Source organism: Pleurodeles waltl, chromosome 4_1 (genome assembly GCF_031143425.1).
Source record: "Pleurodeles waltl isolate 20211129_DDA chromosome 4_1, aPleWal1.hap1.20221129, whole genome shotgun sequence".
NCBI classification, from domain to species: Eukaryota; Metazoa; Chordata; class Amphibia; order Caudata; family Salamandridae; genus Pleurodeles; species Pleurodeles waltl.
This window is the reverse complement of record NC_090442.1, coordinates 979,153,513-979,180,900: the sequence shown is the minus strand read 5'-3', so window position 1 is coordinate 979,180,900 and position 27,388 is coordinate 979,153,513. Positions and strand designations below refer to the sequence as shown.

The following is a 27,388-nucleotide window of genomic DNA, read 5'->3' as shown; positions in this document are numbered from 1 at the left end:
GAAATTGCCACACATGATTCAGGTTTTTGTTTCTGTGTTTCTCTGCCTCTGTGCTTTTTGATAATGATATATTTTTTTGCTTTTCCCACATCTGGTTGTGCACTATTTTCTAAACAAATATTCACAATGGCAGGGAGGAGAAATCCACGTTTCACAGAGGGAGAGTTGTCTGTCATGGTAAATTAAATCATTAGAGTAGAGTCACAATTGTTTGGAGCACAAGTACAAAATACCACCATATCTCAGAAATGTGAATGCTGTATCTACCAACCTGCGTACACAGGAGGAGATTAGGAAGAGGTGGAATGACTTGCAGGGAGAGCGTGTTCCCTGGCCTCCGAGCATCACCTGGAGGCCCAGAGGACTGGTAGTGGTTCCCCCCTCTCCCACCCCCTCCACCCATTACAACTCTTTCCCTGGGAGGAGAAGGTCTTGCAGTTCTTACATCCTGAAGGCTTGACAGGAATTCCTGGTGGAGTGCAGAGGGGCAAGTTGTGCTTAGCAATGTCTCAACAATCACAAATGGAGTTCTGCCCTTAAGTTAGACGTTTAGAAAGGTCCAATGCCCTTATCAAAACAGATATACTTAAACTTGACTCCACAAAATATCTTGTTTCATATTAATTACAAGTATCATGGCTGTATGCCTCTTTTTAAAAATGTGCAATATGTTTAGTCAGAATGTTTGTTGTTCCCCTTGGGTCATCCCTTGCATTTGCTTAATCCCTTGCTTTCTATCAATATACGTTGTTGTTCTCCCAAAAACAGGTCCAAAACTCCATCCATTTGCACATGAAGGTATACTGCGTGTAGGTTGTATTCTGATGGATACAACTACCTGTGGATTCCTCACCTTATGAATTCTCCCAAAGCGCCAGAATTCAACAGAAACTTTCTTTCCAGCTCTTCACATCGTCGAGGACATCACAATTGCCCGGCTATGCACACGACTCCGTCTGACGTCATTGTGGCAATAAGAAGTCCTCGCCGGTGTGCTGACATCAGTTCCTTTTTTCCGTGCCTTCGACGACTAACATTTTTTTCCTGCCTCTCAAACAGCTACTGTTTCAAAGGTGTCTTGTTGTACATGTTACAATGTCTCCGCCTAAGAAGTCAGGTTTTAAGCCTTGTCATGAGTACAGGGGTCATATGTCAGTTACAGACCCTCATGAAGACTGCTTGTGGTGTCTAAGTTCGGACCACAACGTGTAAGGGTGCGTGTTTCGCCAGAGGATGAACCCGGAGGCCTTAAAAGAAAGAGAGGGTAAGCTCTTTTTAGCAAAAGCTAAAAGAGGACACAAGGGTCATCGGAGATCTAAGGCAAGGGACTCTTCTTCTCATAAGTCATCGAGATCTCAGAAGAAGCGGCACTGGCACGATTCTCGACGCAGTTCTTCCAGACATCGGTCTCGGTCCCCTTCAAGACAACATTGTACAGCATGGAAGGTCAGTCCTACTATTACTCCCCAGCCTCAGAGTCCTCAAGCTTCTCCAGCGCCATCACAGATTGAGTTCGTTGAGTTCCCCAACTCACTTTTCACCTGTGTTTGTTCAGGACCCGGTGGCGCAAGTTTCGGATCTGACTAAAGCACCTCAAGATGACCAGAGGTTTTCTACCTTCCCGACTCTGGGAGCAGATCCGGCGGCTTTCCTAAATGCTATGTGTATCATTTTTTAAAAGCTATGGCCCCTGCTGGTGCACCGGCTGGTTCCACGGGTCCATTAGCGTTCTGCTTGGGTTCGCTGGCACCGTACAAGTCGGCTCCGTTTGTGCCCTTCTATCCGGCTGAGAGTGCTGGTTCGGCACCGATGATGTTGTCGCCTCAGCTGATGACGCCGATGGAGTCAATACCGGCGCTGGATGGGTCCCGGTCAGGACGCAGTGTATCTCCACCATCCCCTCCACTACGTCCATCTGCTTTGAAGCTGGCATCGTTGATGCCGTCTAGCTCTCTGTTGACACCGAGATTGGAGGTCAGATTGCGATCGACGAAGGAAAGCAATGAGGCTCTTGGAGGAGCAGGAATACCAGCAACATTTGTCAGAGGAAGGAGACATTTCTTAGCCTATGGGGGAGTTTCAGGGTCTGGACTCTGCAAGTGGACTGGATACGTCCCCTGAGTGGGATCTTTCATCCCCAGGTGAATTTACAGATGGGGCAACATCCTATCACACTGTCATTAGGAAGGCTGCTGAATTTTTGGAACTTCCGTTACCATCTTTGGAAGTATAGACGAACATCTTGACGGAGGTGTTGCATCCTTCGTCTACTTCTGCGAAGCCCCTACTCCCTTTCGATGATGCTCTTACTGAGCCTATTTTAGACATTTGGAGAAAGCCTGTTACATCTCTAGTGGTTTCCAGGACTGTGGCAAGGAGGTGCAGGGTTGCTCCTGGGGATCCTCAATTTTTATCCCAACATCGGACTCCTGAGAGCTTGGTGGTCCAAGCTTCTTGTTCTGCTCGATCTGCATTCTGGCTCATTTCCTCTTAATCCATCGGACAGGGAGTCCAAGATGATAGAGCAAGCAGCCAAGAAAAGTTTCTCCTCATGTAATATGGCCCTGAAATCGGTCAATGCTACCTGTGTGCTGGGAAGGTATGTTCATGCCTTGATGGACACGGCAAGAGGTGTGGTGCTGAACGTGCCTCAGGATGTGCAGGGGCAGTTTGATGAGCTCCTTTTGGACACTCAAGCGGCGGACAAACAGATTATCAAGTCTGGTCTGGATACAGCGGATTCAATAGCCAGGACAATGGGTACTTCGGTGGCGACCAGGAGGTATGCATGGCTTAGAAGGATTAGGTCTTCTGGATTTCATACAGATGTCCAGACAACTTTGTTGGACCTTCCGTTTGACGGTGAAAAGTTGTTTGGCTCCATGGCGGACTCTGCTTTAGAATGTTTCAAAGACAGCAGGGCTACTGCAAGATCCTGGGGGCTACAGGCATCTGCATCTACACCCTTTAGGTCCTTTCGGAAGTTTAGGGGGTTTGGCTGTGGATCCTCTTATCGTGGAAGGGCACTGTCCAGCACTCAACAGCCTGCCAACCCTCTCTATAGATCTTTTAGAGGGCGGGGGAGGATTAAGACACGAGGAGCCACCCGACAGCACCCTGCATCATCCTCTTCCTCTGGGGGAACCCAACAAGGAAAGCAGCCCTATTTTTTCTATCCATCCTAGGTCATGCTTCTCCCATAGGGGGCAGGATATTTCATTTTCTCTACAAGTGGGAATTAGTCACATCGTACTCTTGGGTACTAGATATTGTGGAAAAAGGTTATGCCCTTCCTTTTCGGGAGTTTCCTCCTCCCATCCCTCCCCATCATTCGTTTTGTTCAGAAGATCACCTCCTGTTGCTTCAGCAGGAGGTGCAAGTCCTTTTGTCAAAAGGTGCAGTGGACTTGGTTCCAGAGCAGGAAAGGGGTCAGGGATGCTATTCGCGATATTTCCGGATTCCCAAGACGGATGGTCGATTGAGGCCTATCCTGGACCTGACGGTTTTGAATTGGTTCCTCAAACAGGAGAAATTCAAAATGCTGACTCTAGCACAGGTGCTTCTGGTGTTGAACAGGGAAGATTGGATGGTGTCTGTCGACTTGCAGGAGGCTTATTTTCATAGTCCCATTCTGAAGTCGCACAGGAAGTATCTCTGGTTCGTGGTAGGGTCGCAACACTACCAGTTTGCGGTCCTTTCTTTTGGTCTTACTTCCGCACCTCGGGTCTTCACGAAGGTGATGGCGGTAGTTGCAGCGGACCTCAGAAGGAAGGGAATTTCTGTATTCTCTTACCTGGACGATTGGCTGATAAAAGCTAAGTCCCCAGAGCTTGTGCTGAATCACTTGCAAGTGACAACAAGGTTGTTGTTCAACCTGGGCTTTTCGGTGACCATGCCCAAGTCTCACCTGGAGCCCTCTCAGCGCCTCCTGTTCATAGGGACAGTACTGGATACCACATTGAATTGGGCCTATCCTCCTCCTCAGCAGAATCAGAACATACAGGCGTTGATTCCAATGTTTTCAAAATGGAGCGGTTGTTCCAGTCCTCAAGGTCCCACGGCTCTTCGGTCTGCTCGCTTCTTACATTCTGTTGGTCACTCATGCACCTTGGCTCTCCAATGGTGCCTCCGCAAGCAGTGGTTTCAACACAAAGGGGATCTTGAAGAGTCAATAACGATCTCCAGAGACGCTACAATGGATCTGCGATGGTGGGCTGTGGACGGCAACCTTTCTCAAGGAAGGACGTTTTGTCTACCACCTCCAGTGGCCACGGTCATAACGGATGCTTCCCTCTAGGGTGGGGAGCTCATCTGGGGCACTTGGAGGTCAAAGGTCATTGGTCTCCAGTGGAAAGGAGGTTTCATATCAATCTGTTAGAATTGCGGGCGATACATCTGGCTCTCAAGGCCTTCCTCCCGTCCCTTCGCGGTCAGTCAGTTCAGGTCTTGACAGACAACACTACAGCGATGTGGTACATCAACAAGCAGGGAGGAGTACGGTTGTACCTTCTCTGTAGAGAGACTCTGCGGCTCTTGTCCTGGGCTCAGGACCATCGGATTTGCATAGTAGCAAACCATCTGGCCGGGGTTAACAACGTACATGCCAACAGTCTCAGTCGGCATTTCTTGACCGATCACGAGTGGCGTTCTCCATCCAGACCTGGTTCTTCACATCTTCCGGATGTGGGGTTTTCCTCAGGTAGACCTGTTTGCCACTCGGGAGAACATGCACTGCCCGTCGTTCTGCAACCTACAGTATCCAGTGCAAGGAGCATTGGGTGACGCATTTCAGATGTCTTGGTGCGACCAGTTACTTTACGTGTTTTCCCCCATACTCTTGATTCCCCGAGTTCTGAGGAAGATTCGCCAAGATCAGGCTCAAGTCATTTTAATAGCTTCGGATTGGCCAAGAAGGGTGTGATTCTCAGACCTTCTCCCACTTTTACTGTGCCCTCTGCTCCGTCTCCCTCTCAGGGGAGACCTCCTTTCGCAGTCGCAGGGGCAGGTTCTACACCCCCACCTCCAGAGCCTGCACCTACATGCCTGGAGATTGAACAGGGCAATCTGAGTTCCTTTTCTCTCCCTCCTCAAGTGGTGAATGTTATTTTATCGGCCAGGCGACACTCCACCGAGACTGTCTATGCTAACAGATGGGCAAAATTTGTTGCTAGGTGTGGAGAGAAGCAAATTGATCCCTTGAAGGTGCATTTGTCTGATGTTTTGCTTTTTGCCCTTTCCTTGGCACAGAAGGGATGTGCAGTTGTGACTGCGAAGGGTTGTTTATCAGCGCTTTCGGCCTTTCTCTGCCTTCCTGATCAGCTTTTCTTATTTAATTCTCCTGTAGTTCTTAAGTTTTTGAGAGGCCTGACTAATAAGTTTCCTCCCACTCCTTTTCTCATGCCTCAGTGGGATTTAAATTTGGTTCCAACTTTTTAAATGGGTTTACTGTTTGAACCTGTGCATTCTTGTCTGTTGAGACTTTTAGTTTTGAAAACAGTTTTCCTCACAGCTATCACGTCTGCTAGGTGTGTGAGTGAGCTTCAGGCTCTTAATGTGAAACCTCCCTTTACATCCTTTCATGCTGACAAGGTGGTGCTGAGAACCAGGGTGGCTTCCCTTCCTAAGGTTGTCATTCCATTTCATATGGGGCAGTCTATAACAGTCTCATCCTTTTACCCTCCTCCCCATCCTTCAAAGGAGGAGGAAAGACTGCATCGCCTAGATCCAAAAAGGGCTCTGAGTTTTTCAATTGAAAGGACAAAAGACTTTCGTATTGATGATCACCTCTTCGTTGGATATGTGGGCAAGATGAAGGGCAAAGCTGTCCCCAAGAGAACCATATCCAGATGGGTCATTCTTTGCATAAAGATTTGTTATTCACTGGCAAAGAAGATTCCTCCTGAGGGTATTAGGGCCCATTCCACCAGGGCCAAGCCTGTCAGTCCGGCCCTGGCTAGAGATGTACCAGTTGTGGATATTTGTAAGGCAGCAACTTGGGCTTACCGCCACACTTTCGCGAAGCATTATTGCTTGCATTCGGAAGTTAGGAGGGACGGCCATTTTTCACGTTCTGCGTTGCAGGATTTCTTGGTTTGACCGATCAGGCACCCACCTCTGAGTACGGGACTGCTTTGGGATTCTGTTCATAAGGTGCGGAATCCACAGGTAGTTGTATCCATCAGAAGAACAAATTACTTACCTTCAGTAATGCTTTTTCTGGTGGATACAGTAGCTACCTGTGGATCCCTCACAGTCCCGCCTCCCTGTTGCCTGTCTGGTCTTACCAAGACTTCTTTTACTAAAAATGTATATAAGTTTTTGGTGTTTTTTATATAAACAAATATTGTGATTTATATTTGTATTGGTATATATATGTTGTTCTTGTGAAGTCGGTATTCACCTGTTCCCCTCGAAGGCACGTAAAAAATTGTGAAACTGACGTCAGCACGCTGGCGAGGACTTCTTATTGCCATGATGACGTAAGATGGAGTCGCGTGCGGAGCCGGGCAATTGTGACATCCTCGTCAACGTGAAGAGCTAGGAAGAAAGTTTCCGTCTAATGCTGGAGCATTGGGAGAATTCATAAGGGGAGAAATCCACAGGTAGCTACTGTAGCCACCAGAAAAAGCGTTACAGAAGGTAAGTAACTTGTTCTTTTCACCTATTCATATCATACCAATATGTGTGTACATGTTGTAAATGTGTGTTAATCTCCACAATAGTTATTTAAATTGATATGTGTAACTCACTTTTTAACAACTATTTTCTATGGTGTCAACAGATGAATACAACTGCCATAATGCCCTGATTTATATCTGCAAAACAATGGGGCAATTTCATGTTGCTCTACCTTCCTTTACTTTCACATTTGCACACATCTCAAAAACGTGTGCATTTTTTATAGTTTCCACGTAACGCTATGGATGAAAATGTCAGTTGTTGTGTATCTCCAGCATGTTGGCACCTTCTCATAGCTATGTTGAAGTGATGTAAATGCTCACATAATTCATAGTCTGTTGAATCCTAGATTTCCTACCATGTGATGTTGCATGCTGAATAGAACTTTTATCCACACACAATTTACTTTGCACTGTACATATGATGACCAATGTCAGTTTTATTATTAAGATGAACCACAGTTTGTCTAATGTCTTGTAGCCTGTTAGGCCTTGGATTGCTGCAGTACTCTAGTCTACTCACCACTGTGTAGGGTTGAATGTGTGGTACATGTAACGTACAATTAAAGAAATATCATTTTGTATTTCAGAACATTTCTACAACATCAACACTGGAGTTTACATCATACAGGTGTAAAACAGTGAAACATCACACAAAGGCCTAATCATTCTGTCTGTCTGATTTTACGTTTTTAGGTTGCCCATTTTTAGCTAAAGACACTTGTGAGGTACAAACCAGATTATAATTTCATATTGTCTACTTCCTTCTCAGGTCCAACTCCCCGGGCCAGTGTACCACCGTCTGCCACTCAAGACACCTCCACTCCAGACCAGGATCAAGCCTTCAGTGAAGACTCTACTTCTGCAAGTCTGGATGATCAGGAGGAGCCTGGTCCATCTGGTCTCTCTGGGCAGAAAGCTCCAGTGAGTCACACTTTGCCCATACCTACAACTCCCACTCCAGATGCAACCAAATCTCAGCATCAGGATATCTCCACTTCCTCTGTACAGAGGAACTACAGACCATCTTGTGCCCCCCAGTCCTGGCTGCTGTTAAAACAACACCAACATCGCCTCCAGTTCTGTCAGGATCCAGTTGAATGGGACACACTACCTCCAGGGGACAAGATAGTGGGGGTAGGCATTGTGGGAGGAAATCAGTGGGCCAGGAAAGTGATTCCACTGGTAACTATATCAGCCAAACCGAGTCTTAGGAGCAGTACAAGAGTCTCAAGACATGATAGGCCAGGTCATTACTGAGATCCAGGAGATCAAGGAAGTGCAGAGGCAGCTCATATTGGAAATACACAACCACAATGACAAAATGAGCTCCTTGACTGGGGTGGTTTTCAACATGTATCACCACATGTGCAGGGCTTTCCCTTTACTATCTGCCCTTGTCTGTGGTCTTTCTACATCTGGATCAAATACACCACTGCCAGCCACAGACAGGGAGGCCCTGCCACAGGAGGAGCCTGCTCCTTCCACTCCAGTCCCTGAATATGCACCCCTGCCACCTCCCCAGAGGGGGCAGTTATCCAGACAACCAGAAGAGGATGGCAAGACCTCCACCACCATGTCCAAGAGACGCAGATCCTAATTTTCTTCCAGTGTGTGCCTACCATTCACTCTGTGAACTATTCCAGGGATAAATGTACCTTTTTTGAGAGCAGTTGTATTTTGTACATTGGTCTCCAAACTGTTTTTGCTTGTATTACTGTGGAATGGGGTTCCGGTAGGTCTGTATAGATCTAATCCCCCACTTTGGGCAGGCATTTTAACCCACTTTTTTAATGCTGTCTCCAAAACCGTGTTTTCTTCATCCTGGGCGCAATCTATTATCCTGCTGGTATTTAAGAAAGGGGCTAGGGATGATCCTAGGTGCTACAGGCCTAATTCGACTCAACTGTGAAGGTGCTAGAGAGAGTTGTTTTAGCTAGACTGACTGACTGGGCAGAGCAACATAATATATTTTCGAATCTCCAATATGGCTTCGGGGCAGGGAAAGGAACCGATCAATGTCTTAACCTCCACCTGCTGATTGAAAAATATACGGTAGCAAAGTTTGGGACCCTGCACCTAGCCTTTATGGATCCAACAGCCACATTTGATTGAGTTAAGGTCGAAACTGTTGTCCCTTATTATTGCTATGGGGGTGGAGCCCTGCTTAGTTAACTTTCTGCATGACCTACATCTGAACCTGAGTGCAGTGGTAAGATATGATTCTAACGGGAGTCAATCAGCAGTCAGTGTTGGGCAGGGAGTAAAGCAAGGCTGTATTCTAGCCCCCTTTTTATTTACGCTTTATGTAAAAACATTGGGCCCCACACTAAGTACTACGTTCAGGGATATCCCACGGGTGGGTGATCAGTGCATACCAGTGCTCCTGTACGCAAATGACACTGTCCTGCTGGCCAGGACTGCTGTCGGTCTGCAACTGTTAGTCAAGGGGTACATAGAGTTTATGGAATCACTGGACCCGAGTACTAACTTTTCTAAGTCTCACAAAATGGCTCTGGGTCCTGGATGAAGAACTCAGAAAAATGTTTTGCGGGAACCAATGAGATAGTGAGAGTGCCAAGATTTTCTTAACTGAGCGTCATGTTCAATGAGAATGGGTCTTGGGTGCCTCTTCGGAAATCAAAAGGATATGCCCTGACTAGAGATGTAGGGGCAGTTTTTGTTTTTGTTAAAAGATTGGGGGCAAGACTGATGCAGACATTGTTAAAAGTATATACAGCTTAATGTGTTCCCATTGCATTGTATGGCAGTGAGGTATTGGGATATAAGGGCTGCATGGCCCTACAAACTGTTGAAAACAAATTTCTGTGCCTCCTGTTATTGGTACCTCAATTTGCAGCTGCTTACATAGTGCAGTATTGTTTGGCCCTGGAGAATGTGAACAGTATTGGCTGGCTGAAACATATAAAAAAGCCTGTATCAGAAGTTGGTGCACCTGGAGATGTTCGAGTCCCCAGCTGAACATACCAAAAAGGATCTGAAATGGGCAAAAAGGCAATTCACACTAATGGCAAACAGAGAGCATTGAGCCTTACCTAGTTGAGACCAGCAAACCCTATTGTAGATTTCTCTTTACTAGGTTATGGTTAAATCTTCTGCACTGGCTGATAGCCAGCTCACTGGGGACTTACAATTTGGTGGAGGTGGGTCCATGCTTGTGTGACAACCACACAGTGCAAGACACCCTTCATTTTGTTTTGTTATGTCAGCACTTTCTGGCTCCACGCCAATGGTTTATTGTGCCACTCTTAAAGGGGAAGGGGTTTGTTAGTATACAGGAAATATGGCACACTGCCAGTTTTTTAGTGGCCATGATGAAATGCAGGCGAGGGCGGCGTTTTAAGAATATCCTCAAGAGAGTTGTTATGGATACCATTATTTTAACCTTATTTTTTTTTTGTATGGTACAGGCTGTAGTTGCATTTATTGGAAGGATGATTTAATGCTGCAACTGTTTTATTTCTTGTAGACATTTAAACTTTTTATCTTTGTATATTGTATATTATTTTCGCTTGTATGTTTATAAGTAACTTAATAATGCTGATGTGACTGACTGACCGACTGGCCTGTACTACTCTACTTTCATTCCACCATGGTAGACTTTTCTTTAGTTCATTTTATCATTATTGAAACACCTTTCTGTTCCTTTGTGTCATGCAATAAATGATTTGGGGACAAACTACAAACTTTTTGTTGGGTCTGACCCTTTTTACAGGGTCATCCCCACACTTTTTGCCTCCTTCCTCCTATTTTTTTGTGACAAGTTTTTGTTGGCTTTAGGGCTCTGGGCACTTTAGCACACTAATCAGTGCTAAAGTGCATATGCTCTCTGTCTTAACTGTACTGGTGATTGGTTTATCCATGACTGGGATAATTGATTTACTAGTAAGTCCCTAGTGAAGTGCACAGGAGGTGTCCAGGGCCTGTAGTTCAAATGGCACTAGTGGGCCTGCAGCACTGATTGTGCCACCCACATGAGTAGACCTGTAAACATGTCTCAGACCTGCCACTCCAGTGTCTGTGTGTGCAGTCTTGCACTGCTAACTCGACTTGGCAAGTGTACCCACTTGCAGGGTCAAGCCTTCCCTTTTACTACATGCAAGTCACCCCTATGATAGGCCCTAGGTAGCCCAATGGGCAGGGTGCATGTACTTAAAAGGTAGGACATATACTGGTGTGTTTTACATGTCCTAATAGTGAAATACTTCCAAATTCGTTTTTCACTATTGCAAGGCCTCTCTCTCTCATACAATAACATGGGGACTGCCTTTAAATATCTTTTAAGTGCAGTTTCCCATTGGCAGAAGAAAGAGATATGGAGTTTGGGGTCTCTGGACTCACAATTTAAAAATACATCTTTCGGTAAAGTTGGTTTTTAGATTGTCTGTTTGAAAATGCCACTTTTAGAAAGAGGGCATTTTCTTGCTTAACCATTCTATGCTTCTGCCTTCTTGTGGAATCCATGTCTGGGTCGGACTGACAGTTGGCCTGTTTGTGAATTCCCTCTAGACAGTGACACAAAGGGAGCTGGGCAGTGTCCTGCATATCTTGGTGAGTCTCCTGGGCTAGAGTGGGAAGGGAAGAGCTGACACCTGCACCTGAAAGGGCTGTGCCTGTCCTCACACAATGAAGTCTCTAACCTCCTGGTGTGTGTCTGGGGCCAGGCCTGGGCAAGGCAGGATCTTGTAAACAACTTTGAAGTTTGCCTATTTCAAAGGCAGAAATGGGTATAAGTAGTAGACCCAAAACCCCAGACTGATCACTTCTGGGCCAAGAGGAACCTTAGCCAAGGAGAAGAGCTTGATGCTTGACGTTGACTTGCCACTCTGCCTGTTGCTTTGCTGTGCTAGCCTGCTGCTGCTTCCGACTAATAGGGAAAGGACTGGACTCTGCTTTCAGCAATTCTGCTGGTGAAGTGTTCCAAAAGACTTGAACTGAGCTTGCCTCCTGTTAAGAAGTCTCAGGGACAGCAAGGGCTTCACTTACCAGCCTCTGGGTCTACTTGCTGTGGATCCTACCTCTAGCTTACCAGGTGGTACCTACTTCGGACTCTGGGCCCCTGGGAGTGAAAGCTGGTTGAAACACAAGAAAAACCAGTGCACTGACTCAGGATGATACCTGGACCAACCTAGCTGCTTGAGTCCGCGACATTGCCTGCAACTAAAGCTGTGATCTTCGCTGGAGTGTGACGACCCCGCCGACATCATAGGCGTGACGTTGCTGCAGCACTGCTGATGTCCTGTGACTTTGTGATTCCCGAGTGTATGTTGACGTTTGTGACACTCGATTCCGCAGCGGCGCCTGCAGCCCTGTGGCGTGACTGTGACCCTGTGAGTGGCTTTTTTCTTCTTTTATCAAAGGTTCTGTACCTGGGGGTCTGTGTGACTCTGTGTGACTCTGTGGCCGGTTCTATTGGCATCGGATTGTCGGGAAGGACTCCGTCACAATTCCCCAATAAGTCTAAATTGAAGTATTTGTGTTTCTAAGCGGTACATTCAAATTTTATCTTTGCAAATCCATAACTTTTCTTCTGTATGTTGGATTTTTGTTGTTTTGGTCTTGTTTTGTTTAGATAAATATCGAGCATGTTTCCAAACTGGTGTTGAGTCCTTTTGTAGTGTTTTCATTGTGTCATTTTGTGTGATTGTACAAATACTTTATACATTGCCTCTGAGATAAGGCTGACTGCTTTTGCCAAGCTACCAAGGGGGTGAGCAGGGGTTATCTGAACTGTGTTATCTCCCTTGCCCTGACTAGAGTGAGGCCCGCCCCTCTGGCCACTGCCCCCACTTTTGGCGGCAAGGCTGGAGGAGATAATTAGAAAAACAAGGAGGAGTCACCCACCAGTCAGAACTGCCACTAAGGTGCCCTGAGCTGAGGTGACCCCTGCCTTTAGAAATCCTCCATCTTGAGATTTGAGGATCCTGAGGATTTCCCCAATAGGATTAGGGATGTTCCTCCCTTCCCTCAGGGAGGAGGCACAAAGAGGGTGTAGCCACCATCCAGGACAGTAGCCATTGTCTACTGCCCTCCCAGACCTAAAACACATCCCTAAATTTAATATTTAGGGGCACCCAAGAACCCAGGAAATCAGATTCCTGCAACCTGAAGAAAGAAGAAGGACTGCTGACCTACAAGCCCTGCAGAGAAGACGGAAGACAACAACTGCTTTGGCCCCAGCCCTACCGGCCTGTCTCCTGACTCGAAAACCTGCAACCAGCAACGCATCCGACAGGGACCATCGACCTCTGAGGACTCCGAGGACTGCCCTGAAACCGAAGGAGCAAGAAACTCCAGAAAACAGCAGCACTGTTCACCAACAGCAACATTTTTGCAACAAAGAAGCAACTTTCAAAGAACTCACTCTTCGCGCCAGAATTGTGAGACTTCACCCTCTGAGCCGACGCCCCAGGCTCGAGCTCCAGAGAAATAACACCGCAGAGAGGACTCCCAGGTGACTTCAACTACGTGAGTTACCGGAGACGACCCCCCTGCACCCCAACAACGACGCCTGCAGAGAGTATCCAGAGGCTCCCCCTGACCGCAACTGCCTGGTAACAAGGTACCCGATGCCTGGACAAAGCACTGCGCCTGCAGCCCCCAGGACCGAAACGAACCAACCTCCAGTGCAGGAGTGTCCAGCAGACAGCCCTCTTCCTAGCCCAGTCTGTGGCTGGCCCAAGAAGCCCCCCCTGTGCCCTGCCTGCAGCACCTAAGTGAAGCCCGGGTCCCTCCATTGCTTTCAATAGCAAACCCAATGCCAACTTTGCACACTGCACCCGGCCGCCCCTGTGCCGCTGAGGGTGTGTTTTGTGTGCCTGTTTGTGTCCCCCCCAGTGCTCTACAAAACCCCCCTGGTCTGCTCCCCGAGGACGCGGGTACTTACCTGCCAGCAGACCGGAACCAGAGCACCCCTGTTCTCTGTAGGCGCCTGTGTTTTGGGCCCTCCTTTGACCTCTGCACATGACTGACCCTGTGTTGCTGGTGCAGTGACTTTGGGGTTGCCTTGAACCCCCAACTGTGGGCTGCCTATGCCCAGGAAACTGAACTTGTAAGTGCTTTACTTACCTCAGAAACTTAACCATATTTACCTCCCCCAGGAACTGTTGATTTTTGCACTGTGTCCACTTTTAAAATAGCTTATTGCCATTTTAACCTATACTGTTTGTACTACTGCTTTAGTTTAAAGTTCCTTACTTACCTGTGTGGAGTACCTTGCATTTTATGTATTTACTTCAAATCTTGAATCTTGTGGTTCTAAAGTAAATTAGGAAAATATATTTTTCTATATAAAAACTTTTGGCCTGGAGTTAAGTCTTTGAGTGTGTGTTCCTCATTTATTGCCTGTGAGTGTACAACAAATGCTTAACACTACCCTCTGACAAGCCTACTGCTCGACCACACTACCACAAAAACGAGCATTAAAATTATCTAATTTTGCCACTATCAACATCTAAGGGGAACCCTTGGACTCTGTGCACACTATCTCTCACTTTTTTTTTATTTCTTTTTTTATATATTTTTTTATTTTATTCATTTAAACACAAACCAAAGAAACATACATTAATACAGCAGATCTCTCGACGAGAGGATAAGGATATATGAGTACCATTACAAATCATATAACTACTGTGGTATCCCAAATCGCAGGCGGGTCTCTGCCAGTATCTCTCTCTATATGCTGATATCAAGGGATCCGTTCCAAAAAAGAGCCTCAACACCGGAGGAGAGCAAAAGTCCGCCGCCCCAGCGTAGGACAAGGACAGACACACCCAATGGTATTAATCTGACATCGTCGAGCAGGAAGAACTGCAAAAAATAACAGTTGCAAAAACCTCTAAAAACAGGCAGGTGGAGCACACAGTCACATCGCGCAGGATTATCATACAACAAGGCAACTCGCATGATCCGAGGGGGAATGAAACGCGCAAATGGGAGACATCAGTCACACAGCACCCTCAGTCTGCGTCGCCAGATATTCATTTAGAGGGGCCCAGATATCTTTGGGGCGGGATCCCTCTGGCATAAGTTCCCAGAATACTAACAGCTGATCATGACAAAAAGCAGCATCTCGTAACCAATCAGATCTACGGGGGTCTCTCCCCCGGCCCCAGCACATCGCGACTCTACGCTTAGCCAGCAGCATGAGAAGGCCCACCAAGCGTCTATGCGGGCCCTGAACCTCGTCCATATATCCCAACAGCGCTATCTTAGGGGAGAGGGGTACCTCCACCTCTATCATTTCAACAATCGACCGTCTTATCTCCTCCCAAAACGTATACACTTTCGCGCACTCACATGCCAGGTGAAAGAAGCCCGCGTCCCGAGCCCCGCAAGGAGCGCAGCATGTATCCGCTAGCAGCCCCATGGAATGTAGTTTCTTGGGCGTATAATATAGTTGGTGCAGAAACTTAAAATGCAGCAGGCGCAGTCTATAATTCGGGGACAGTGTCCTCATATGCACTATCTCTCACTTTGAGATAGTATATACAGAGCCAACTTCCTACACCTGGCAAAAGTGCTAGTGGAACACCTATCCGCATTGGTGCCAGGCCTGGTACATCCCGACCAAAATGGGTTTGTGCCAGCCAGGAACACATCACTCAATTTGAGGCACTTCTTCCGGATCATGGAGTAGGCCCTGAACAGGTGGCCAAAGGTAGGCTGCCTGGTCCTGCATCTGAAGCAGGCATTTGACTTCCTAAAGTGGGAATATCTATTCAAGGTCCTAACTCGGTATGGGTTTGGGGAGTGATTACAGAGGCTTGTTTGTCTGTTATACATGTCCTACTGATCTCTGAACCAATTGCTGTGGGTAGAGGCACTCGCCAGGGATGCCCACTATCGCCGCTGTTGTTCTTGTTGGCGGTGGAACCACTAGCAGCCCAGCTGCACATGTCAGGATGCCAGTGGGGTATACCCTGGGATGCCATTGGGGTTTACCCCTAGGAGACGGTGCTCAAGCTGTCTCTCTTTACGCAGATGACCTCCTGGTATACTTAAAAAACACCTCCAGCATCCCAATGATGATAACACATATGCTGCAGAGGCTCACCAAACTCTCAGGGCTTACAGTCAATTGGACCAAGTCTTACATGTTTCCACTCTACCGCTGTGCTTCGAACCCTGAAGCGTCCCCGTTAACACCAAAGTTCGCCTGGCATCTGCACACATTTAGGTACCTGGGTTTACAAATATATTGCATGTCGTCAGACCTCCTAGAGGGCAATCTGATGCATGCTGTTTCCTCACTGCACACCCAGATGGCCTTCTGGCAGACATTGCCCTTGTCTGTGGCAGACAGTGTGGCGCTGCTAAAAATGGTAGCCCTTCCCCGGCTCCTGTATTATTTCGCTTATTTACCATTGTACATCCACATCTCCTTTTTTGATCACCAGAACGGGTCATTAGATGCTTTATATGGGGCAACTCCAGGTGCCGAGTGGCACTTCATAAATTATACCAGCCTTTGGATGGGGGGAATCTAACAGTCTTCAACTCCAAGCAATATTATCTGCCGTCCCAACTTCAGTGGGTTACAAGACGGCTACCAGCGCGGCAGCTTACAGACACTGCCAGATTTCTGTCGGCCTGGACTCACGATGGCATGCTCCAGCTGTTTCACCCCTTTAATCGACCCCATTTACTTCAACCGATCCTATTGCTGGTGGCATACAGATGCTTTTGGCATAGCTTGTATATCACCAAAACAGATGTGCCCCATGCTCTGGATCTGACACTGCAGGGCACGCCACAAGGGAATTGATTTACCAATGCGGCCAAGCTGACCTTGTGAGTATCAGTGGGGGTATCGACAGCGAGAGACCTTTATGAAGATAGTACACTCTTAACTTACAAGGCATTGACGGAGGCAACAGATCTACCCCTGGGCAATTTTTGCTGCATGTCTCCCTTATAGGCACATCGCGATAGCAGTGGGGTAAGATTGCTGGCAAACGGCCTATCCACCTGGCCATACAATTCCTTCATGTCATAGGTATGTGATGACATTTAGTGTAGTGGCTCTCCGGCTCACTGTGCGCACACCCAGCGCCATCGCTTAAGTCCCTGCATGAGAAGTGGGAGCAGAATCTTAATTATTGCAAAGCCCCACATATATCCCACGAAACGTGCAGTTTAGGTTAATATAGTTGAATATTGTACATAGGGCGTACCTCACCCCTTCAACATTAACAGATACGCCAGCACCTCAAATGCCACACGTCCCCGTTGTGAACTGATTAATGCAGACATAGTCCACATGCTGTGGGACTGCTCACACTTGCGGTTATAAAGGGATAGAGTATTGCGGTATGTAATACACTGCACAGACAGGACCATCACCAATATGTGGGAAGTGTGCAAGCTAGGTCTATATTGCAGAAGCAAGAAACATAGGCTCACATCTCGATTCATTGACTTGGGGCTCCTGCTAGCTAAACATCTGATCACACGCAGGTGGTAGGTGGCTTTACTCACTCATGAACTGGGCACAGGCTGAGAGTGTAATGCTGTGGTGAGAGGACACAACAGGAATACACAACCTATGGCCAGCGGGTGGGATGCTCAAGTGGAAGACCCAGGTACGGACTTCACAGAAACATAGGCACACATGGCTGACAACCGTTCCCAGCCAACATAGAGAATGGGGGAGTATTAAATGCATGAGAGGCTCACTGACAGGTACTGACAACTCAGGCATTGCCCTGGGTGTTGTTGCAATGGATGCCTTAGATGACACTAATTTATCCACAAATTACAGTAGGGGAAGCAATATAAAATGAGGTGTCTAGACATGATTGTTATTGTTTTGTTCCTATCTATTTGCAGTTGGAATAGATTGTTCGGAATGTTCTTGTTGTAGACTTAAACACACTGTGTGTTTTTGCTGACACTGGAGACCATATACCTTTCCCTGCCCTGATGCATCTTGTTGAAACCAAACAGTTAAATGCTTAATTCCCCATCTAGTGAATCTACCTAACTGATTGCAAAATGTAATCGTGCGGATATGACTACTACAAAAAAACTATTGGCACCTGAAATCATTAACATGCAACTGGTAACTGCTATTAAAACGCTCTCAGTTATTGATAAGCAAGGAATGTATGCCACACTCACACTGCTATTGTAAACTCTGTAAAGTGTAAATGAAGTAATATGTGATATCTCTACTGAAAACAACAATAAACAGATTAAAACAAAATTGGTAAAATACATGTGTAGGTAAGAAGTCTTAAATAAAATCAGAGCTGAGTTTCACTAACCATACATAACCCCAGTAGTGTGTGCCATTGAAGTGCGGGTGCTCCATGACCTTGACACAATGGAAGAAATTGAACATTGCATTTGATCACATTAAATAGGCAAACTATTATTGATGCACGACCTCAGCTGGAGCCATACATCCTGCCCTCACAATAGGAATCCTACATCAATAACACCAATAGTCTACATCATGGCAGTAACACAGTTTGAGGCCACATGGCTATTACAGGACACTGTGGCAGTATCTGGAGAAACGACACAACCACCATTCAGTGGTGTGCTGAAAAAAGTTGTAGCAACTATGTAGAGACACATTTATAGCTTCATCCACTGAACACAAGTTGAAGATTCGGCCAATATGAAGGAAAAACAGTATGCTATGGCTTGACACACACCTGGTATGAGCAAGTTAAATGGAACATATGGCCTTGATGGCAATATCGCACAGAAAACAGGTCTGATACAATTTTCTGAACTTCCATTCAATCACAGTGCAAGTTGTCTCTGTACAAGATCTGTCCATCCCAAGTGGGTGTCTGGCCCAGTATCAACACATGTTCACTTTGTACTTTTCAACACCAACATGTTTCAATGATGATAACACATATGCTGTACTGTCTCACCAATCTGTCAGGCTTAGGGTTAATGGGACCAAGTCTTGCGTGTTTCTGCTCTTCCACTGTGCTCCGAGCCTTGAAGCGTCCCCGTTAACACCAACGTTTGTCTGGCAGTCACATACATTTAGATACCTGGGCTTACAAATATATCACACACTGTCAGACCTCCTAGAGGGCAATCTGATGCATGCTGTTGCCTCACTGCACACCCAGATGGCCTTCTGGCAGACATTGCCCTTGTTGGTGGCAGGCAGTGTGGCGCTGCAAAAAATGTTATCCCTTCCCTAGCTTCCCTGACTTCTATATTATTTCGTTAATTTACCATTTACCACCTCCTTTTTTGATCACTGGAACAATCCAAAAGAGGATGACATGGTAAAGGACCGTGAAACAGAATAACAAGGGATAATTAATGATTCCACATATTAAATTTGACTCAAATGATAAGTTCGGAGGACACATATATGTAGCACAAGCAAAGTTAATCTATGTCAATAAACACAATAGTTAATGTAGGGAAACTGTGATCCACTAACAGCTTTGCCTTGGACTTTCCTGAAGTGACTATTCATAACAAATTACCATTACAGACTGATATGTTCCCTATGTCACAAATTGTTCTGATGTTGCCAAGTCAAGTGGCCAATAGCATCTTGTCATAGGTCAATTCCTTCTTCTTCACCACCGTCATCTTCATTGAGCAGCATTTCACCATCCTCACCTGGTAGTTCTTCATGGTCTCCATCCTTTGCAATATTTGGGATGTTCCATTACAGGGCGATGTTGTGGAGCATGCAGCAGGCAACCGTGGTTTGACACACCTTATTGGATGAGGAGAGGAAGGCTATATGAGTCTTGTCCAGGTCTTTTCCAGGCACCAACTACTCCACTGGCCTCCGTGTTCTTCCATGGGACTCATTGAAGTGGACTTCACCTGGTGTTGTTGAATCCCTCAGCGGTGCTAGCAACTATGGTCTGTTAGGATAAGCTGAGTCTCTTACATGGAAGCAACATATAAATAGATTAATATCGTTATCAAGCCATTGTACCTTCCTAAACTAGGATTCAAGCAAATGATCCTCAAGTCATATTGTATTTACCAATAAACTAGGCCTTCTGAGGTCCAAGTTGTGACATTTGTAGGGGTATTGTGCTGTTCTGTAATACAAATAAAGCATGTGTTGACCCAGGAATGCGGGCCCACACACTTGAGATGTGTAAATCCAGTAAGCAGACAACTTGCACATTGTTGAAATAGAAGATTTCCTGATTGCGTTAGACCTGTTCCCTTGCATATGGTGGCACCAAGGCAATGTGCATGTCATCTATTGCTCCAACCACATGTGGTACTCCACGCAAAGCATAAAATTCACCCTTCACGGTGACCGAATCCTGTTGTTGTGGGAACTGGATGTAGCTGTTGATGTGTCTCAGTGCTAAAGAAAGAAATTCTTTTAGCACACCACTGAAAGTTGGTTGGAACAAGCCCCCAGAAACTGCTACAGTGTACTGAAAAGAGCCAGTGGCCACAAAATGAAGTATTGCCATGAGTTTCACTATTGGCGTTATTGCTATTGTATTCCTATTGTAAGGCGGGGCATCAGGTTCCAGCTGGTGCCACAAATCCAGGATAGTTTGTCTATTTAAGAAAAACATCTTAATGACGTCTTTCCTCCATGGAGGCAAGGTCTGGAAATGGCCGAAAGACGAGAGGCCGTTATCTCCCACCCATGCCTGGGTTCAAAGGTCCGCACGTATGGAAAAGAAAACATCAGCTTAAATGGTTACACCTCACTGTGATGAGCAAAACACATCTTAAGTCTTGGTAACACCAGGAATGTCATTGTGTCATACATGTACACAAATTGTTAGAAAAAAATGTAACTTCAAAACTTATTTTTTCACAAGTATATTTTTTTAATTATGTGCAAATAATAAATTTGAAATGTACTATTTGCACTTATTTTTTTTCGAACTACCGTCAACAGAGATATCACTTACCCCGCAGCACTGTAGATGTCAAACACAATCACAGTTCACTTTTTAAAGTGTCATATCTTGCCAAGAAATGTGTCATTCATTTCTGACATTTGTACAAATACTAGCCTCCATTTTGAATGCCAGTGATGCACTACCCATTTGAGAATACACAGCCTCACTTCCTAAAATGTCAATTGTCTGACCTTAGTGTCAGAACATTGGCTACCCAACGGCCGTCAGAGGAAGTTGATAGCATAGAAGGTGGAACAGTTCATGACAGACCCTGCCACAGGCTAATGGGTGTGACAGATGTGCACAAAAGCCAATGGTTGTGTCCATCTCCATCATGCATCGCATCTGCCGTGTACTTGTACACAGCGTATTGAAAAAAAGCTCACTTGCCTCCTAACACTGCAGCCAACAGAACCTCCATGTTTTTTTGCTGTTGTTACCTACCTCTAGGACCCAGGATGCCTGGCAAAGCAGATGATAGGGCCTCTGCCTTCTCTCCTGAGAAGTTTGAGCAGCTCGCCAGGGTGGTCCTGTCCCTGTACATCCAACTGTATGGGACCTCAGAAGAACAGGTACATGTTTTAGTGTGAAATCTTTGCCAAAGTAACTTATTGCCTTTGTTCCTTTTTGTTTATGACAGATGTGATGAGATTGGAGGGTAGTGAACTGAATAATTTAGCTACTTACAGGGTGTTGTTTGAGGATGTTAGAAATGTCTGTGCATTGAAATGAAAAGTCACCTATGAGAATTAGCTGAGTTTTCAGTGCATGTTGCTCACAATTCCAGGTTTAATGAGACAAAATGCAGAGCCCTTATTTCCATTAGCTTGTAGGCACTGTACCACTAGTTTAAGTGAAAACATACAGCCCAGGTAAAAATGGTAGAAATCTGAAATCCAAGTATATTTTTTTCAGAGTTTTGGAGTTGTCTGATGCTGTTCTGTCAATGGAATGTACAGGACATAATTGGAAATTAGAGTAATTTGTTTTTAAACATGTCATGCTGCCACATATGGGGGAAAGTATTGCCTGTAATGCCAGTCTAATTGACACATGCTCACAATCAGCCATATAAGTATGTCCCATTACTACACATGCTTGTTCATACATTACCCAAAACCATACTCTCACTGACACATGGCAGCCCTCCCATACTGCTCCTAGGCACTGTATGTGGTGAAAACCCTAGTATCAGACTCTTAGGAGGTTAGGCATGAAGCCAATGTAGCTGTTGTGTGGCTAGGTGCATATATGTTGCAGGTGATTTGGCTTTTAGTAGCTCACAATAAGTTGGACTAATCTTGAGTGGATCTCACTACATGACAAGTTCCTTATCCCTGCCTCAGATGGTGTTTGTGTCCTAAATTGGTAACATGAAGTAAAAAATGTTGAGGCTACTCCACGGGTGTCTGCAAATCAGTGTTTCAAAGGAACTTTGAAATTTTGTAGATAATCTGTATTGTTTGTTCTGGGAATGCTTGTGAGAGCTGCTACTAAGTTGTGTGACTGCACTACAGACAACTAAAGTAACTCAAAACCTCTTTTGTTGTCATTTGTTATCATCCATGCAGGTCAACGCCCATCAAAAGCGAGATATCTGGAAGGCCATTGTGAAGAAGGTGCGGGCCCTGGGGGTCTTCAAGTGGTGCAGCCTGCATTGCACGAAGAGGTGGGAGCAACTCCAGCGCTGGAATAGGAAGTCAGAGCAAGTCCATCTCGGACTGGCCTCCCAATGAGGCAAGCACATGCCCCACCGCAGCCTCACCCATCAGATGGCCCGCATCCTTGTGGTGGCCTACCCGGAGCTTGATGGGCAGTTGAGGGCCCAACAGCAGTATCAAGGGAGTGAGTTATTTATGTAGCTATTCTTGTTGTTTAACATTTTTAATTTACAGCAATGTAGTTTGGCATCAACATGATGGTTGACACACATCCAACGCAAATAAGGATTTGTGGAGGCTTAAGTTTATCAGACGGTGTCTGATGCTGTGTTTGGAATGTATTTTTGTGCCAAAGTTTGTTACAAGATTCCTCATCACAAGACAAGGACTATCTAGAGCAGATACACGGCAGCATGTGAAAAAAGGGGTGCCTCAATTTCTCCATGTTATGAGGGACATTTGTACCAAACATACCCCATTTGAGGGTTGAGTCAGGTGTGATGCTCCATAACAGATGTGAGTAAGTAATGCATTAAAGGTGACATGGCATAGTAATCATTTGTGAGACAGTGGTAGTTGCAGACTTTATATTGGTAAATTGGTACAATGAAAATATGATCATGAGCAACTGCACCAAAGGGACTGTAGACATGAGTACAATGGCATCATTATATATCTGAACAGTTTTTGAGAAATATTTCAACAGCAAAAATCAGTTCATTTCATGTAGACAGTAGCAGATTGTCGTGAAGCCTTAGTCTTTCCCAAATGTGCATGAGAGCCAGTCTGTGTCAACCAACATGACTTTTCATTCCAGAAAGCATTGATTGAAACAGACAGGAATGTGTACATATTGGTGACAGAGTTACACCTATCCCAAATGACATGTAAGTGTCCTTAGCTATGTCCAGATGGGAAAGCAATGATGGGGAGCAAAGTGATACTTGAAATGAAAACTGCAGATAGAAGGTTCCATCACATAGATGTTTGTGTATCCCAGCTTGATAAGCCAATATCCTGGGCAAAACATGTCTCTTTTGGATAGGTGGAAAAGTTTTTGCTCTGTACTGCAGTGGTTTAGGAATGCATCCTCATCTATGTATTTACTAATGCTGTCAAAGCCATTTGTCATGCAAAGCATTAAAAGTGGATAAGGGGCAAAAGGCATACATGGTATGGGAGCTAGCATGAGGAATTTCTAGACTGTGACCAGATGGTTTGTGGAATCCTTCCCACATGCATAAGATACTGATGATAAGCCAAGTTTGAGTGCATTGTAGCTAGTGTAATCTGTAGACTTGGCAAACGTTTTCTGAGCAAAGTTCATGTTAAACTTCATTTACATAGATAGCCTCAAACTGTTGTATCTGTTTTGACAGCATCACCTGGGCAAGGAGAAGGTAACAGCGGCCACGTCGGCACAGAAGGAGCTGGGCACTGTGTCCATGGTGCAGACGCCACTGACACTGAGGGACGCAGTGCCAGTGAGAGTGAGGGGACTGGTGCAAAGGCCACAAGTGACTCTTCATCTTCTTCAGAGACCTCCACAGGCGACCAGTCCCTAATGGTGGCGACCTTACTGTGACTACTCATTCTGCATCATCGTCCGCCACCCATGTTTCAATCTCCACCCTCTTTCTTGCTCCCCCCCCCCAAGTTGGCCGTAGCCTCTCCCCTAAAAGAGGTGGTGTCACCTTCGCTGCAGACACCTCCCCTGCCCCGGTCTCCCAGGCTGTGCTCAATCAGGAGGATGTTGATCTTTTAAGAACTATCTCTAGAGGTCAGACCGCACTATTGAATGCCACCCAGAGGCTTGCTGGTCAGAATACACAGATGCTGGCTTACCTGGATGGCATTCACGGTGCACTGTCTGGCCTACAGTGGTCATTCCAAGGTCTGGCCTCCTCATTGACTGCAGCCTCCTACCCACCTCAATCTTGTGCACCAGCTCCTACCCCTTCCCCATCCCAAATCCCTCTTCCCAGCCCTATCCAGAGAACCCTCTTTACATGCACCCACTCCAACACCTACAAGCAACACATTCTCACTCTAACACAACAAGAAACACAAACATACCCATGCAGACACCACACACCCCACCACCACCGCCACAAGTATACCCACAGACACCACACCCACCATGACACAAACACTCATGCTTACCACCAGCACACCTGCAGAAACCACACCAAGCATGACACAGACATCAGGCACTCACCACCAGAAGATGCCGCACCCACCAATACACAAACATCCACACACACTCCCAGCACACCTGCAGTCACCACATCCATCACTACACAAACCCCCTACACACACCACAGCACACCCACATTCACCACAGCCACACACAGCACCGCCACAAAACACACATACACACACACACACACACACACACACACACATACTGAACACAAATGCCCACATTCACCCACACAACAGATACCCGGTAAAAAACACAAAGCAAAATACACAACACATACACCACACCCTCACCGTCAACAGACACATGCACAACAGCCTCTGGCAATCCCTCTATCTTCCAACCCCCATCCAAACACCCTACCTGTTTTCCTAAACAAGACTTTGTTTGCTCTATCCCTAATCCCTTCCTTCTCCCAGGCCACCCCTCCCAATTCTCAGACCACCCCACCCAAACATCTTCATGCCTCTTCCAAATCCTAACACACATCTTCTAAATCCAAGCCCACCCCTTCCAAGCCCAAAACCACCCCTCCCAAACACAAGGACCCCCCTCACCAAGTAACATCATTGAAGTGCCTGCTCTCTGCCCCATAGATGTCTGTTCCAGAGAAGGTTTATTTTGGCAGTGACATTATGAGGTAAGTTGTGGGTATGCACCCATACTGTGGACTAATGGCAGAGTGGCTTTGTTTTTTCTTTGTAATCTTATTTAATTTACTTACAAGAGAGTTATCTCATTTATATAAAATATTTTTATTTTGAGAATATTTTGAGAATACCTTTGACCTGCCCTTATTTTATGATTGTTACTAATTGTTTGCTGATTATGTTATTTCCGCTAATGTGTGTGCCATGCACTTACTCTTGTTTTGTGACAAGCACAGGTTGTATATTTTAGAGCTTTTTGTAATGCATTTATTAGTGTTGTACATTTGTGATGAACATAATGATTTTGGTGCAAGCATTCATCTTGTTACTGGACACTTACACCAGAATGATATTTGTTTGTTATTGTGATTGGAGAATGCATGTGTGTTTATTTCGACTTGATGTGTCAATAATATGCACCTATGCATTATACAGGGAACCTGGCACTTTACAGTCATTGACGTCTAATGTTTGTCATATAATTCACACACCAAGGGGAAATGAGACCTCAATACATCTCTGCCATGTGTAGCATGTTGTAGTGACATTTCTACATTATCATGGGACTGAGTAGTTCCTATAGGGTATACTACTTCTTTATGATTTTGAATTCATTGGGAATTTATTTCACACACCTGTATGGACACATTTCTATTTGTGATTGCTGTGCCTTTTTGTGTAGGTGTCCATTGCCATGAAGGCAGTTAGTACCAGATTGGTGGGTGCTACTTATATCTTGAGGTGTGTTATGATAGACAGATTTCTAAGTACGACATTACACACATATGCATTGTGCATCATTAAGGTGTTGTTTGGCAAAATCTTTTACACATGCACAAGTCCAGTACTTCTGAACAGCGACAATTCTGAGGATGACAGCTATAACAGTGAATTACCTTCTGTTCTGGCGACAACAGGGTTGATTTTCTTCTTGGTTCAGGAGCAGCAGCAATGCCAGAACATGCACGACTGGGTTTGTGGCGGCAAGAAAAGTGAAAACTTGAAAAAATATGAGTTTCGGCCTTTTATCCCTCCCAATACGCCAACTCAGGTGTGGAGGTTAAGCCGCCACAGTTGCATCGGCTGGAATGCACATCGTGATGGGTCGTGATTGGTTCACCAGGAAAAGGGGCTGGAGTCCTGCCACCAGCCGGTTTAGCCTATGGTGCCGTCGACTTGGTTAGAGATTCTTGGTGGTGATGGCGGACCATCGTCAGTCTTTTGCCTATGCGCCTGCTAACATCTAAATAGGGCAGACCAACAGTCATGGTGGCAAATGGGTGTTTTAGACGGAAAATGGATGGTGCCACCATTACCACCAAGATCTAAATCAGTCCCCTAGATGTTAATGATTTCCCTCTGATGTCTCCTTTCCCCAGCCCTCCAGATGAAGTAAGAGTGGCATTAATAGAACAACAATGTAAAATTTTGAGAGTAGTATTCACCTTTATAATTTTACTAAATTGATGTTGATGCTGCGCAGTAAGGAAGGAGTAGACATTTAACAGGTAAAATCAAGACATAATAGCATCTCAGGGAATATGTGTGGTTAAATAAGGAAAACAAAATTGCAAATAAACACATAACTAATGGCAACTTTTATTTGAAAAAGCATTTCATAGGCAGTTGGCTATAACAAAAGATGTAGGCTCAGTGGCTTGGGAGGTGCTTCAAGGTTTGGATTTTCTGCACTTGCACACCTGTTAAACACTTTATCCTGTCACCCAAGGTTCAGCGGTGGCTGCCGCAAATCTCAAGGGGAATGGTGGATGAGGTGGGTGGGGAGTGCGATGAGGGGTGAAATAGATTTGTTTTTTTTTTTAAGTGTACATTTCCCGATGCTGCCGCCTCGCTCCTCTGCTCTTCTGGTGTCCCAGCAGTCCCTGGGACACTAGCCCAGGTTCCCCATGAAATCTTGGTGCTGCTCTCATACTATGCCTACCATGAGAACAGCATCAGGATTGGTCTGAGCAGCTTGGTCTGCCCCTCAGACACTGCATGGGTGTCTGTGCAGTTTTTCCAACCCGGCTGTGTAATAGAGCACTGGCACTTTTTTAGGGGGGCGGGCACTTACATTTCTGCATCAGGCATTTACTGCGGGCAAAAGGCACATATGGGAAAGACGGAGGAAGAGAAAGATGGAAAAGCGTCATTTCGGAAGAAAGCAGAAAGATGCAAGAGTGAACTGAAGGGGCAGAGTGCCTGTAAACGGATTAATTGGAACAGAGATGGCTTTAGGATTACACTGCCTCAGTATTCTGTGCTCACACATTTAATTGCACCAGCCTTGTGTTTTAGA

The 27,388-nt window shown here is 45.7% G+C and overlaps 1 protein-coding gene across 1 annotated transcript in view; it reads left to right on the top strand.

The window, feature by feature from the left end:
* CPNE8 (copine 8) overlaps nt 1–27,388 on the top strand; it is a 934,223-nt gene that overhangs the window by 264,386 nt on the left and 642,449 nt on the right. The window lies entirely within an intron of this gene.